This window comes from Ostrea edulis, chromosome 10 (genome assembly GCF_947568905.1).
Source record: "Ostrea edulis chromosome 10, xbOstEdul1.1, whole genome shotgun sequence".
Taxonomy (NCBI): domain Eukaryota; kingdom Metazoa; phylum Mollusca; class Bivalvia; order Ostreida; family Ostreidae; genus Ostrea; species Ostrea edulis.
The window spans coordinates 32,362,704-32,377,028 of record NC_079173.1 but is presented as its reverse complement, the minus strand read 5'-3'; the positions used below and the strand labels follow the sequence as shown (position 1 = coordinate 32,377,028).

The following is a 14,325-nucleotide window of genomic DNA, read 5'->3' as shown; positions in this document are numbered from 1 at the left end:
TTTATGCAAAGTAATGTTTCAAACGTCTTTCAAGTCGACCCTTGTCAATTGTGCTACAGATGTGTTCTCGCTCAAGTCGAATTTTTCAATTCTTATTTACGTGACATCGTTTCTGACTGCGAGTAGCCTGGTTTATATTCTATATTCTGTTTAGTGCACAGTGGATACATGCTAATCAGTAGCAATTGGGAAGCCAGTATAGAAAACGATCTTTCTTCCGGAAAACATAAAGTGCGCTTTTTTGTCTAGACGTGCAGTTGTGTTATGGACTTGTTACATCCGGTATAAGACATTTTTAACTACACTGAAAAACAGTCATGCTGATTAATTAGATATTCATGGGCAAGCATAATAATTTACATACATTGCATTACAGTGAAGGAGATATGAAGATTTATTCACCCCCTAAAAAACTACTACGTGAAGTATGAAAATCCCTAAATAAAGCAGTCACTAACTAAATGGTTAGTACATGTAGTACAACTAAGATAAGGGATCAGAGAACTGTCTACATTTCATTTCAGTTTTAAGGAAATCCTCAGGATATGATAATGTACTAGATACATATACATGCCGCTGTGTTGCGAACCTCCAAATCCTAGATTTCATGTGACTGTCCGTATTGAAAATAATCTGAAACTTGTTAGTGGGACGTTTGTTTTAGTTCCATTACCCGGATGTGATTTTCAGAATACTGCAAAAGATGCGACTGTGCCATAACACAGAGTGTAATGTAGTAACAGTGGGTACTATTTTTTTAAGGATACAGTGGATGAATATTCACACATGCAAGAAATCATTCCGTAAGAAAGCAATTTGAAATTATATTTTGCAGTATATCAAGGAGTGATTTATCTATCAAGAATTTTTTCACTCATATCGAGAGGTCACCAGGTGTAGATGAAGTCCAAAAAATGGATTTCTGCTAGAATCTCAGGATGGTTGATTTGTAAAGATTCTTTGCTTGGTAAGCCTTCAAACATAGGGACGGCACGGATGGCTTAGATTTTAAGGTACATCGTATTTTGTAAAATATTTCACTGGTGATGAGACTTTTTTGGCGAAGGAATACAAGTAAATGCTACCTATGGTTTAACTATTCAGATCTGGCACGACAAGGATTCGCCCCCACTACCTCCCTAAGCGAGACTTCAACCACAAAATCAATGTATGTACTTTCTTAAGTCAATTAAGTATTGAATGACGTTTTTTGAAATTGATTTGACATTTAGCTTAAACAGTGGCAAACATAATTAATACTTGTATAATGATAAGGAATATATTCTTACTCTACATATCCCTATTTGATTATTTGACCATATTTATTATAATTTTATGTGTAATCAAGTTTGTTTCAGTCAGACACGACATAGACATCGTATGCCTTTCACAAAGATTCTAAAAAAAAATTTATAAAGTTTACACTTTATTCATTTTACAACGATTAACAAAACACGTTCTACGTCTTCTGGTAATATTTCCCGTCGGCTAAAGCATTTGAGTGAAGAGGTCATTAATGCTAAAGGAAATACATGTACATGTTTCCGAGGGGACAACCACAATACCCTTTCACTTGCAATCATTGCGCATGCCGATCGCGATTCGAAATCGATTCGCAGAGGTGAGAAGCAAGTATGTTAACCACTACGCTATCCGGACATCCAACATATAAATCGATTGCCAAACAGACAATATCGAGCCACGTGTTCTTATATATAAGCGAGGTTGAGCCGGATGCTATGAGTAAAGGTCAGTTTGCGCATGCACAAGTGTGAGTTCACCGGAACCAATAGGAAAATCGCTCGGCGTTTTCTGTTTCTCCTCGACTCGGCAGAACAGGCCGATCGGTGTACAGATTTCACCGGAGTTAATGACGCGACCTTTACATGACCGTGTACATGGGTGGGTGGTGGGGGGGGGGTCAGCTTGCCCACGTACAAGTATACTTACCGGTTTTTATAAACAATTATTACGTATCGATACTAAACAGGACAATGTAACCTGATGAGCTACACTAGATGTACTCTGTTTAGTATTGTGCCTACAGACGTTTACTGAGATCACGGTCTATATACCGGAAGTTATCACCGAGGATAAGATACTAGTCTCATTGGTTAATATCCGAGCGGAAGAACATGTGACGTATCACTCATTGGACATCCATGCTTGTTTGTATACAATGTGCATCAAGGGGATGATATTGTTGGTTGATTATGATGATGATTATGGTGATGGTGATCGGTCCCCCCCCCCCCCCCCCCCCCGTGTGCTTCTAAGTGTTATGTTTTGGTTCTTGACATTTATACATACATAGTAAACACCAGAGTACAGCATAATGATGGTTTGTGAAGTCCCTGGTACCATAAGCTATTGTTTACTATGTATGCAGTGATTCGTATCGTCCTACATTCAGATTTCCAGTGGGGACCCGAGTAAGAACAGGTCCACAGTACCACCACCCCTTGCTTGTCGTAAGAGGCGACTGAATGGGGCGGTCCTTCGGATGAGACCGCAAAAACCGAAGTCCCGTGCCACACGATAAAGACCCCTCCCAGCTCAATGGCCATAAGTGCCGAGCATAGGCCTAAATTTTGCCGCCCTTCACCGGCAGTGGTGACGTCTCCATATGAGTGAAATATTCTCGAGAGGGACGTTAAACAATATTCAATAAATCAATCAGATTTCCATCTGTGGAGTATTATATGCCAAAAGAATTAACATGATCTGAGCCCTGGAGGTTATTAGTTACTGAGGGTAGAGTAATTGTGATAGGGATGCAATATACATTTATTGCATGATAGTGAGGGAGATATGAAGATTTATTCACCCAAGAAAAATCATATTCCCCGAGGGCAACGCCCGAGAGGAATATGATTTTTTTGGGGGGGGGGGGTGAATAAATCTTCATATCTCCCGAACATTCATGCAATAAATTGTTTATTATACCGAAACAAAGCAAGACCACAAAATTGTATTTGAGATTGGAGTTTACTCATCTATGCATCGTACATGTATGTAGCTGAGACCGCCCTAACAGTAACATCGCGCCGCAACGTATATATATAGAAGGTACAAACAGCGAAACACAGTGATATGATAACCAGTTTTTGTATTTCCATTCTCCTTGAATGCTGATTTACTTGCACGTTTTTATATCAACCAAAATCAGTCGATTTTAAAACTGTATATCAGAGACCCGCATATTTTGTGCCTTACGAACTATGAAAGTAGAATGACTCGGACTTTTTGTAACGTCATAATACACTTCGTCTACTTTGACGTTAAATTTATGGAAAATGCACGAAGCTGCCCAAGGGGAAATATGATATAGGAGATATGATGTTTGAGAGGGAGATATGAAGTTTTGTCTTTCCTAGCACGTGACTGTCTAGACCAATCAGATTACGCGTTGCATATAATTCTCATATTGAGGTATAATAATATTTATAGGTTATAGACTTTGTATGGGAAAATATGACGACCGAGTTTTTTGGCGCGTAGACGGACCGAGCTTGCGAGGTCCGTTCGCGACAAAAAACGAAGTCGTCATATTTCCCATACAAAGTATATAACCTTTTTATTATATACTTTCAATTTCATTTAGAAACTAACAATAATTTTATTTCTAACAATAACTTTATCAGTTTAACTGAGTAAATGATGATAAACACGAAAAATTTGAAAATTAACGGCGTAGAAATTTGATTGTGACGTACTGTTTGCGGGCCGGAATGTTTCCGGGCATATATCGTGTGATATATGCCCGCAAACTTTTAAAGAAAAAAGAAGAGATGAAATTGAAAGTATATAATAAGGGTTATTTACTAATCAGGAACAACCATCATGATAAATGTGATCTATCTCATTTACAAGTAACCAGTCATTTCGAGTCATGAACTTTGACCTTTGGACTTGCAAACCAGTGTGAGTCATCTGCTCTTTTTGGGACATCAGTGTACCAAGTTTTATGTTGGTTAAGCAAAGAGTTCTCAAGAAACAGATCGGACAATATCGTATGTCCAGCTGTGATTTCAAAATTATAGGGGTCATCTACCCCTTATGATGTACCATTGTACCAAATGTGATGTCTGTCAAACAAAGGGTTCCCAAGATATTGAGCGGAATCTTAAGGATATTTGCTCATTGATCTTGTAACATCGAAATTAAGTGAGGTTATCTACTCCTTAGGTTGTACCAGTGTATCAAGTTTGATGTCTTTTCAAGAAAAAGGTTCTCAAGATATTGAGCAGACATTGTCTTACTTTGTTCTGTTTGACTCTCGAGTTTTGGCCTTGTGACTTGAATATCAATAACGGCCATTTACTGTCTAGGTACAATCAGTGTATCAACTTGAAGTTTCATTTATTTCGTTGTTTAACGTCCCTTCGAGCCTTTTTTCACTCATACTGAGGCATCACCAGCTGTTCGTTAAATAGACCTGTACTTAACGCTCAGGACCAAAGCCTGCCGCGACACGGGTATGTGGTTTGGCTTCGTTATTTCTTAAACTGAACAGAAAATGTTGAATATTTGTATGGGCGTTTCTGATTAAATGAATAAGTTTATCTTTCTGTTGTATGTGACCATGAACCGATGCACAAATATGTGTTAACGAATAAAATCTTAAAAACAGTGGAGGATCCAGGATTTCCGAAAGGGTGGCGTGGGTAGGCACATGTCAAGTATTAGCGTAAAAAAAATACTAAGTCATTTTGCGTGTCAAATCTGAAGTTTCATTCACATTATTTTGCGAATTTGTGGCAAAAAAAAAGTCTCTAAATTCTCCACTAAAACGTGACTGAACGTCGGCATCTATTTATATATATAGACAATTATAATGGGTATGATAAAAATTTATCATGGACGATGTAGTTTACCAATACAACCTGGTATTGGGTCAAATGCTGTCGGACGTGTTTCATACCAATTGTTAGGCTGTTCTTTGCACACTGATTCTAATTACGGATTACTCCGTTTTCCTGGTCAAGATATAGTACTTACGGCGTGACTGGTCGACAGGAGATGCTTACTTCTCCTTGGCACCTTATCCCAACATTGGTATTATCCAGGGATCCGTCTTTCCCATTTCTCTATTTCGTATTCCATATAGGAGTTACATGTACATGTATTCAGATTGATCGCTCTTCGTTATCTTCACCTTTTCAAAATTTGACGTGAACAACATTTGTACCATGGCTTGATTGATTTTATATTGTTTAACATCCGTCTCGAAAAAAATCACTTGTATGGAGACGTCACCATTAATGGTGAATGTCTGCAAAATATAGGCCTGTGCTCGGCACTTAGGATCTTTGAGCTGGGAGGGATCTTTATCGTGCCACACCTGCTGTGACACTGGGCCTCGGTTTTTGTGGTCTCATCCGAAGAATTTAGTCGCCTCTTACGACAAACAAGGGGTACTGAAGACCTATTCTACACCCGGGGACCTATTCTAACTCGGATCCCCACGGGAAGAACTAGCATGGACATATATAGACTAATATGATGGTTATGATAAAGAGAAGGTGCATTTGACTTGAACTAGCGTAGGAATATCGCCGTGTAAGAGGCCACGTCACACCCCACTTTTAACACAGTAAGACACGCTATTCGCTGCAATCCATCAAATCAAGTAAACATGTACTGCATTAATAGCCCGTGTCTTGAATCAAGTATCTGATCGTTACGAGTGGCTCATCCTTCCGCCTCCCAATGGCTGATGTCACGGAGAACAATCTGATACTTATCCAAAGCGGAAATATAAGCTAGTTATTTTAAATCGTCTGAACATCCGCCAGTGGTATTACTGCAATATCAAATTAAAGAGACGAAAAAATAAATCTGTAGAGAAGTCCGAGTGTGGTTCAAAACTTCCGTAAAGTCATCGACTAAAGGAACTTATTGAATGACCAAGGATAAGGAAGAAGACTTATTTCTGTATATGGATATCGAGGAATGAAAACTCCTGCTGGATGTGGACGGACAACGACTCAAACCAGTGATTAGTACCTGTGCATTGATTCCTAGGGCACTTATATGATATATTTCAATTATCAGTACAAATAATAATTACCGACAGTGAATGACGTCATTGGTTCTAACTGGGAGTAAAGTATGTTCCGTTTGATATCAGTATATAAATATTGGATGTGTGAAAAGTAACTTTCTGCACATTTATTTGAAGTGCTACGGATTGACGATAGAGCATTCCAGATTTGTTTGAAGTGGTACGGATTGACAAAGATACATTCTAATTCTGATGCTAGCGATGAACAGTTCAGTGGAGCACGAATTTCTTCTTCTGAAAGAAGAATATATAAAACTAAATATCCCAAATATCTTCATCAGTGTTTTTTACTTCTTGTTCGGAGTTACTGGCAACCTGTGTGTTCTCCTGGTGTACTGTCTGTGTGTTAAACGAAGACAAAACAGGTACTATATTCCGTTCCTCGCACTTGTCGATCTACTGTCTTGTTTTATGAATAGCGCATGGGAAATCATGTTCGATATGCTTCCTTTGACCTACAACGACAACATGGGCTGCAAGTGGATACGCTTTTTAGGCAATGCTTTAGTCATACTTTCCGGATTTCTGTTGGTTGTCATTGCTTTACAACGGTTTATGCTTGTATGCCGACCATTGCGTCATCCATCGTCCGTGATGAAGAAGAACATTGTGCTGTTGTTGACGCTTGTGCTAGCCCTTGGTTTTTCGTCTCCAAAGTTCGTATTCACGGGGATTGCTGTGATCAGAACAAGGAATCCTGGAATCAATGGGACGGTCTGTGGCATCCTAGACGAGTACTCCAATACAACGAGTCTCCTGATTTATGATATAACATTGCGAGTGCTTGGCGGCATATGTTACGTCACGTTAATTATCTTGTATATTTTTGTGGTACGCGCGATTTACGTCAGAAACCAAAAATTATCAGAATCCCATCAAACCACAGCTCGTGTTCTTCGTGAAGGTTCAAATAATAACAGTGTCGATGATGGCCCCCACATCTCAACACCACGGAGTTCTCAACACATAGCCCCGGGGAGAGAGCAGAGGGACTCCGATACATCAGCAAACATAAGAAACAGAAACATCATCGCCTCTCATCGCTTTTCCATCATGTTCTTTGTTATTACCTTGATTATTTTGATAACGTACGCCCCTCGTTTGACGATCGAGTCATTAGAAGCAATGGATAAAAATTTTGCAGTGAATTTCAGTGACGTTGAAATTGCTCTGAAGGGATTTTTTGAGAACCTTTACATACTGAACGGCGTGATTAATCCGCTGATATATGGATATTTTGATCGTGAATTTCGTATTGTTCTAAAACGAAAACTTTGTGGAAGGTAGAAAAGACCAAATACTGAAAGTAATTATGATAACGTTAAGAAGGGGATTTAATTTACAAAATAATTATTGATTTCAACGATGGAGTTAGTAAACGTATTGTAATGTTTAAGAAAATGCGGTAGTGTACATTCAAACGCCAAATATTGATATATGATCCCAGACGTGTCGAAATATGGATAACACATGCAGTGGTATATTCCTAAAAAGATCGAGAAATGAATACCTCACATATATAAAAGATGTAAGTTACAATGTGTAAGAAGTCTTTACATTTTTACGTATATGTAATTATAGGTTTTATAGTAAAATTCATGTTTACAAATTCTTTGAATTTCTAGTAATTATGTAATAGGCTTTAAAATAAAATTCATGTGTAAGAATACTTCACATTTCTAGTAATATATAATAAGTTTTCTAGTAGAATTCATGTTTTAAAATTCTTTGTATTTCTAGTTACATTTGCCAGGCTTTACAGTAAAATTCATGTTCGGAAGGCTGTAAGGACAGATGTATTACAATCGATGTTATATATGCATTCATACATGTATTAAGTTTTTATGTAAAGGGTGCGTCGCAATATAAAGCATATATCTGTCTTCATAGTTATGTATTACATTGTACCAAGATGGTAACCCAAATAAACTTTTTGTCCAATCGGAGTTCTGTATTATACATGTTTACGATTTTTATCAGATATTGTGGTTTAACTGTAATTGTCCGTTTAAAAGTAATTTTCGTTCGTTTTGTCCAATATGTTAACATACAGGAGAGTCTGGTGGGTATCTGGTTATAGCAAACAGGAGAGTCTGGTGGGTATCTGGTTATAACAAACAGGAAAGTCTGGTTAGAGGAGAGTCTGGTGGGTGTTTGGTTAGAGGAGAGTCTGGTGGGTGTCTGGTTAGAGGAGAGTCTGGTGGGTGTCTGGTTAGAGGAGAGTCTGGTGGGTGTCTGGTTAGAGGAGAGTCTGGTTAGAGGAGAGTCTGGTGGGTGTCTGGTTAGAGGAGAGTCTGGTGGGTGTCTGGTTAGAGGAGAGTCCGGTGGGTGTCTGGTTAGAGGAGAGTCTGGTGGCTGTCTGGTTAGAGGAGAGTCTGGTGGCTGTCTGGTTATGGGGGTGGCTGGTGGGTATCTGGCTATGAATATAGAAATGTAGTTTTATCATTGTTCATTGAAAGCTCTTTTCGGTGCTTTTGGATACATGGATAAAACGACCAACGAATACGCTTTCAAAACGGAGACGTGACGTAACAGTTACATGTTGACGGCAGGCCTGGGGTAATGGTAATGTGTAAGGGTAACGTATTTCAGTGTAATTGGGGTTTAATGGTAACGTATTTCAGTGTAATGGGGGCCATTTTTGCATTACAAGTAATGGTAATGTAATGCTTTACTTGATGAAAATATACTGTAATGCACATTACATTCGATTACATTTACATTACTTCAAATACTTGATGGTATGTTGAAGGTTTAGATTAATTCATTATATTAGTGATGAAAGATGAAACTTCTGAAACATGACAATTAAATGCAATGAATGACTTAGATGCGTTTCTTAACATTAATGAATATCGTTTGTGCTTATGTTATTGTACATGTATATATATCTAAAATTCATAAATCATTATGGAGAAATACGTTTTCTGCCACTTCTTTCGTATCATCATGCTATGCAACGTAATGTATTCTTACATAATGTGTAATGTAATACAGTCTCAAGTAATGTGTAATGTAATGTATTCTTACGTAATGTGTAATTTAATGTATTCTTACGTAATGTGTAATGTAATACAGTCTCAAGTAATGTGTAATGTAATGTATTCTTACGTAATGTGTAATTTAATGTATTGTCAAGTAATGTGTAATGTAATGTATTGTCAAGTAATGTGTAATGTAATGTATTCTTACGTAATGTGTAATTTAATGTATTGTCAAGTAATGTGTAATGTAATGTATTGTCAAGTAATGTGTAATGTAATGTATTCTTACGTAATGTGTAATGTAATGTATTCTTAAGTAATGTGTAATTTAATGTATTGTCAAGTAATGTGTAATGTAATGTATTGTCAAGTAATGTGTAATGTAATGTATTCTTACGTAATGTGTAATGTAATGTATTCTTAAGTAATGTGTAATTTAATGTATTGGCAAGTAATGTGTAATGTAATGTATTGTCAAGTAATGTGTAATTTAATGTATTCTTACATAATGTGTAATGTAATGTATTCTTACATAATGTGTAATGTAATGTATTCTTACATAATGTGTAATGTAATGTATTCTTAAGTAATGTGTAATGTAATGTATTCTTAAGTAATGTGTAATTTAATGTATTGTCAAGTAATGTGTAATGTAATGTATTCTTACATAATGTGTAATGTAATCTATTCTTAAGTAATGTGTAATGTAATGTATTCTTAAGTAATATTTAATGTATCCTCAAGTAATTTGTAATGTATGCATTCTCAAGTAATGTGTAATCTAAATTTTAATGCATTCTTAACTAATGTGTAGTGTATAATATATCATATGTAATGTAATGTATTCTCAAATAATGTGTAATGTAATACACTCTCCAGTAATGTGTAATGTAATACACTCTCCAGTAATGTGTAATGTAATACACTCTCCAGTAATGTGTAATGTAATACACTCTCCAGTAATGTGTAATGTATAATCAAGTAACGTGTAATGAATGAATATTGTTTAACGTCCCGCTCGAGAATATTTCACTCATATGGAGACGTCACCACTGCCAGTGAAGGGCTGCAAAATTTAGGCCTATGCTCGTCGCTTATGGTCATTGAGCAGGGAGGGATCTTTATCGTGCCACACCTACTGTGACACGGGACCTCGGTTTTTGCGGTCTCATCCGAAGGACCGCCCCATTTAGTCGCCTCTTACGACAAGCAAAGGGTACGGATGACCTATTCTAACCCGGATCCCTACGGGATTTTTGTGTAATGTATTATCAAGTAATGTGTAATGAAATGCATTAATTGCTATGAAATTGACCTCATGCCTCGTTGACAGTTTACAAAACAGCAAAGTATGTTGGTCAGTGACTGAAAATTAATGTAACCACAGCGATTAATTGCAATAATACGCATCTTTTTGTAAGTCTGAAATATATTTTCTTTAAAACATAGTCTTCTTAAACCAATATATATGTTAAGTTTACCAGACACTTTATCATCCGAAATAAAGCACAGCGTAAATACTCACCAATGGGATGGTGTCGGGAAACAATACACGCGTTTATAAGATTTGTCAGTTTTATTTTCTTTCCTCCCAAGACGCAAAACACTTCTATACAGGAGGTGCGCATGTTTGGATGACAATGTGTTGAAAAAATTTTCTTATGATCAAAGCCTACTTTCTGTAAAACCTTTTCTGTAAACGTTTCTTATCAGGAAATATACATGTATTTGTAAATATGATTACATGACCTCTAACTGTTTGTTCGGTAACTATCATACATGTATTAGAAGGCACGTTCGTATTTTATTTTTTTAATATTGTGCGTTTTGAAATCAAATCTGAAATAGAGAAACTCCATTTAACCCCCCCCCCTATTCTTACTTAAGTTTATAATTACACGCACCTGACCTTTGACCCACTTTCTATTTGATCCCCAAATTAATGAGTAAAAGGAACTAATAAGAAGTACTTTATGATTGGTGAATTCTATAAATTTATCTAGTATTTTGCTCTTTTATGAAGTTCTTGCGTTACGAAGATGTTCTGTACAACAGGGTGAACGATCAGTCATATAAATAATCGCCGGGGGGTGGGGGTCAGTTAGAACTGGGTTTTCGAATCCCATGTAATTACGGAGACTTTGCATTGAGACATAAAATTAAAAAAAATCTTATTGGATTTTAATTATCTGATTTAGATTCAAAACACAGGAATAAGGGAGAAAACTGGGGGTAGGATGTTCAGCTGAAGCATATCTACGTGTAATTCAGTTGATTCTACAAATTCAGCTGACGCGCTATTTGGTTAAGTGTACCCATGGATTGATTGATTGTACAGTGTATATTGTTTAACGCCCCTCTAGAGAATCTTTCACTCTTATAGAGACGATAGTTTTAGACATATATGAACTGATATCCCAAGATATAAATGAAATATCATTTTTGTAGAGTTGGTAGTCTTGCTTTCCCTAGATTCTCGCTCTTGAAACTTTGCACGAGTTCCTATTTTGTTTTTGCAACCAGACGAGGGCACTTAACCAAAATGGCGACTACCGTGAAGGAACATGAGCAAATTTACGTCCTATCAAATCATGTCTTATAGTACGAGTATAGCTGAAGGTCTTTCAATTGAAACTTTTATTTTTTTATAAAAAAAATTTGTGAACAGACTTGTGCAGCTTCTTGGAACTTCTGTTGAGCAATGTTTTGCAGGTGTGTCTATTAGCTAATCAGAAACGATACCAATTTCTCACTAAGCTTCGACTTAAAACCACAGAAATACAGTAGCCTAGGAATACCAGACTATCGCTCGTGCAAAGTCTCAAGAGCGCGAGACTTGGGAAAGTGAGATTATCTAATTGGAGATAAATTTCATTATCCATTTCAAAAGTTGGAAAAATTAATCTGACATATCTTAATTTCAAGTATAACACTATTATAGGCCATATCAATATTAACATAAACCACTTTCAGTACAAAGCAGAAATAAATCTCTCTCGCTGGTTAAAGAAAGTACGAAACAACGGCTTGATCGAGGATTGTTATAATAAATATTGTGTTGATTTTGTGTCATTTGTTAAATTGTAGTGGCCTCTTCCGGAATATCGGGATGGGAAATGCCTGAAGTGTTTGTCAATAACGCGATTTGATTAAGCCTTTGTTCTTCACTCTTCCTGGTCGGCTGATAGGCGACTTTTTCAGCTAATTGATTACCCTTTGTAACAACGCATCTTCTGCAGTAAAATATACAAAGTATCTTTTTCTAATATTACAATGTCGTTTGTTTACATTTGTGTACTTAATTTACTTTAAAATATCTCCTTTTTGTTGGTTTGTTTGTGTTTTAATTTTTTAAGGAGATAGTATTCCTAAAATTTGTTTTAATAGATTTTTGTAAAATTATTAATTTTTCTAAATGGTTTTAATATTTCTAAAACCTATATTTACCACAATTTCCCCCATAAAACCACCTATATTTTTGTATTATTCATAAATGTTTACTTGAAAATTCAATCTAAAAACGTTACCCAAAAAATAAAACCCTTCAAAAATGTCTTTATCGGTGCATTTCGTGTTTTAATAGCCAATTCACATTTACATGATAGTAAATCCCATGAAAAAATAGTATTTTTAAAGTTTTAAGATTATAGGATACCCACAATTTTGGACGCATCTTATGGAGTATGATTTTGCGGTGTGCAAATCCCTAACAAGAAGCCCATGGGCCACATTGCTCACCTGAGTCACCTTGGCTCATATTTAAAGATTTTTCCTATGTATTCGCATGTAAAACTTTGATCCCTATTATGATCCCAACCTACTCCCGGGGGCCATGATTTTTTCAACATTGAATCTGGACTAGGTCAGGAAGCTTTCATGTGAATGTAAACTTTTCTGGCCCAGTGATTTTTCAGAAGATCTTTAATGATTTTCCCTATATATTTGTATGTAAAAATTGATCCCCTAGTGTCGCCCCATCCTACCCCCGGGGACAATCATTTTTACAAACTTGAATTTGCACTATGTCAGGAAGATTTCATGTCAATTTCCACTTTCCTGGCCCAGTAGTTTTTGAGAAGAATATTTTTAAAAGATTTCCCCTACATGTATATATTTGTATGCAAAACTTTGATCCCCCTTGTGGCCCCATCTGAAATATGTTAGAAAGCTTTCATGTAAATTTCAGCTTTTCTGGCTCAGTGGTTCTTGAGAAGAAGATTTTTATAAAGATTTTTCCTATATACTTGTATGTAAAACTTTGATCCCCTATTGTGGCATTATTTTAACAAACTTGAATCTGCATTATGTCAGGAAGCTTTCATGTAAATCTCAGCTTTTCTGGCTCAGTGGTTCTTGAGAACATTTTTAAATATTTTTCCAACATGTATATACATGTATTTGCATGTCAAACTTTGATCCCCTATTGTGGCCTCATCCAACCCCCAGGGGCCATGATTTTAACAAACTTGAATTTGAATTATGTCAGGAAGCGTTCATGTAAATTTCAGCTTTTCTGGCCCAGTGGTTCTTGAGAAGATGTTCAAAGATTTTTCCTATATATTTGCATATAAAACTTTGATCCCCTATTGTGGCCCCATCCAACCCCCGGGGGCCATGATTTTAACAAACTTGAATCTGCATTATGTCAGGAAGCTTTCATGTAAATCTCAGCTTTTCTGGCTTAGTGGTTCTTGAGGAAAAGATGTTCAAAGATTTTTCCTATATATTTGCATGTAAAATTTTGATCCCCTATTGTGGCCCCATCCGATCCCCAGGGGCCATGATTTGAATAAACTTGAATCTGCACTATGTCGGGAAGCTTTCATGTAAATCTCAGCTTTTCTGGCCTAGTGGTTCTTGAGAAGATTTTTTAAATGACCCCACCCTATTTTTGCATTTTGGGGTTTATTTTTTTGAAAGGGACATGGCCCTTCATATGAACAAACTTGAAAGCCCTTCACCCAAGGATGCTTTGGCCAAGTTTTGTTGAAATTGACCCAGTGGTTCTGAAGAAGAAGTCAAAAATATAAAATGTTTACAGACAGATGGACAGACGACGGACAACAAGCGATCAGAAAAGCTCACTTGAGCTTTCAGCTCAGGTGAGCTAAAAAAACAACAACAAAGTACTAATGTATAGTGTATATGGAAAACACTCTCCAGACTACATAAAGGGACTTTGAGCAGCCAGTCTGCTCAATGTAAACGACAGACTTCGTTATCTTTAAGCTGGAAAAAATTGACTGAAGAAATTAAAGCAGATCTGAGAGCGTA

The 14,325-nt window shown here is 36.6% G+C and overlaps 1 long non-coding RNA gene across 1 annotated transcript; it reads left to right on the top strand.

Moving 5' to 3' along the window:
- LOC125665801 (uncharacterized) lies at positions 1–12,606 on the top strand. The gene is made up of 3 exons (XR_007366365.2): positions 1–1,013; positions 1,105–1,168; positions 12,139–12,606. It is a non-coding gene; the product is annotated as an uncharacterized LOC125665801 (long non-coding RNA).
- Positions 12,607–14,325: the final 1,719 nt, after the last annotated feature.